This window comes from Echinops telfairi, unplaced genomic scaffold (genome assembly GCF_000313985.2).
Source record: "Echinops telfairi isolate 266 unplaced genomic scaffold, ASM31398v2 ScPeMD7_36;HRSCAF=134, whole genome shotgun sequence".
Lineage (NCBI taxonomy): Eukaryota > Metazoa > Chordata > Mammalia > Afrosoricida > Tenrecidae > Echinops > Echinops telfairi.
The window spans coordinates 1,482,807-1,484,810 of NW_022103934.1; the positions used below are offsets into that span (position 1 = coordinate 1,482,807).

The 2,004-nt window shown below is 55.5% G+C and overlaps 1 protein-coding gene across 4 annotated transcripts in view; it reads left to right on the plus strand.

Annotated features, from left to right (window-relative positions):
• The first annotated feature begins 446 nt into the window (after nt 1-446).
• The window catches only part of TYK2 (tyrosine kinase 2), a 25,339-nt gene continuing 23,781 nt past the window's right edge, over nt 447-2,004 (plus strand). For all 4 annotated transcript variants that reach the window (XR_006680067.1, XM_045290333.1, XM_045290335.1 and 1 more), the window contains exon 1: nt 447-504. The gene's annotated coding sequence lies outside the window, so the exon portion shown is untranslated. The remainder of the gene's footprint in view (nt 505-2,004) is intronic.

A 2,004-nucleotide genomic window follows, 5' to 3' on the forward strand; every position in this document is an offset into this window, starting at 1 on the left:
GGTTTCCGAGGAAGGACGGGGGTCTCAGAGGGCCATGCGGGGCTGGCAGGGCAGACAAGGGTGGAGAGGCAGGAAGAGGAGGAACAAGGAGCCAGACGACAGACAGCTGAAGACGGCAGCTTTGGGGGCCCAGGTGAGAGTCGGGGTGAGGCCCAGAAGCCTGACTGCGGAACAGGTGGGCTCGGGCCGCCCTGCCCCGCGGGCCAGCCCCTCCAGGAAGCTGCCCGCCCGGCAGCCAATCGATGAGGCTGTAGGACTTCCGGGCGCCGGCTCAGCCAATCCTCGCGGAACGAGGAGCGAGCCTTTGAACCAATTAGAGAGTCGTATTGGGGAAGGAAAAAAAAAGAGACCAATGGAAACACGTGAAGGCGGATAAAACAACCAATGAGCGTGCGTGTTTCATGCGTCCAATGGGAGGCGGCCTCTCGGCGGGGGGGAACGGGCGGTGGCTCAGGCCGGGAGAGGGGCGGGGACTGAAGTTCCAGCAGAAGTCCCCTGGGAAAGGTGAGTTTGGAGATGGACTCCCGAGGCGCAGTGTCTGGTGGCTCCATGGTTAAGCGCTGGATTTTGGTGGCAGTCTACCTCGGTGGGAGAAAGATGTAGCGCTGTGCTTCCCTAAGGATGTCAGACTTGGAAATCCCGCGGGGCCAGTGTTCTGCCTTGTGGGGTCGCGTTGAGTAGCCGGCAAAGGATTTTTTTTTTGGGGGGGGGTAGGGAAGGGGCGACCCGGAGGTCATCAAGAAGGGCTTCAGCGGGTGGGAGGCAGGGCAACTGGCTGCGGTTGGGCACCTGCTGCTGTCTAGGCACCGGTTCCCACCCAGTTTGAAACGGTTCATGTCAGAAGAGCGCCCTCATATCAGAGCTGGGTCCGAGGTCCAGTGGAGATGATGAAGGAGGGACGGCATTTCAGAAGGCCTGTCCCTAGAATCTCCTCTCAAACGCTAATAGACACTAATAACGCTAAAGGAAACCCACTCTCAGCAACCCCCCTAGGGACTCCGTAGAACTGCACCCCCAAGGTTTCTGGGACTCACAGTTAATCTTTACTGAAAAGCAGCCAGCCCCGTCCTGACAGTGGGGCAGGGTTTTTTCTGCTGGACCTAGGGTCACTGAGCTGGAATCCACTTCTCCGCACTTAACAACCCCATGAGCCAGGTACTGCATCTGGGCCTTGTGCCCAGCCCACTTCCTGCCGGACATTAGCAAGTCTTCCCAGTAACTCTCCAGAAGAGGAGGAGGCTTCCGGCCACCCTTTTCCACCTTCCCATCATTGTCTTGGAGGAAGGCTTATTAACCTGCGAGATGCAGATGGTAGAACCTTGTCTGCTGAAAGTGAGGAGGCCTTGAAGCATTTGCTGATGAAGAGTAAGGGTGGCAGCCTTCAGTACGAGTGACAACTCAATGTCAGGAAGACCCGAATCCTCACAACTGGACCAATAGGAAACATCATGATAAGTGGAGAAAAGATTGATCCACAATCAATGCTGATGGAAGCAGTCAGAGATCAAAAGATCCATGGCATGAGGTAAATCCGCTGCACAAGCCCTTCCTTTGGAGAACTGAAAAGCAAGAGTTTTACTTGGAGGACTAAGGTAGGCCTGACCCAATCCATGGTCTTTTCCGTGGTCTCATAGGCATGTGAACGTTGGAATTAGATAAAGAAGACCAAGTACGTACCATGGACTGCTGAAAGGACAAACAGATCTGTCTTGGAAGAGGTACGGCCAGAGGGCTGTGGGGAGCCTTCGCCTTACATACTTGGGACATAGTGTCAGGGGACACCAATTCCTGGAGAAGGACATCATGCTTGCTAGAAGAGCAATGAAAAAGAGGGAGGCTCTAAACAAGGTGGATTGACCCAGTGGCTGTAACGACGGGCTCAGGCAGAGGAACAATGTTGAGGGTGGTGCAGGACTGCGCAGTGTGTCATTCGGTCATGCCGAGGGTTGCTGTGGGTCAGGGCAGACCTGACACCCTAACAGCATCAACAACAACAGGACTGCG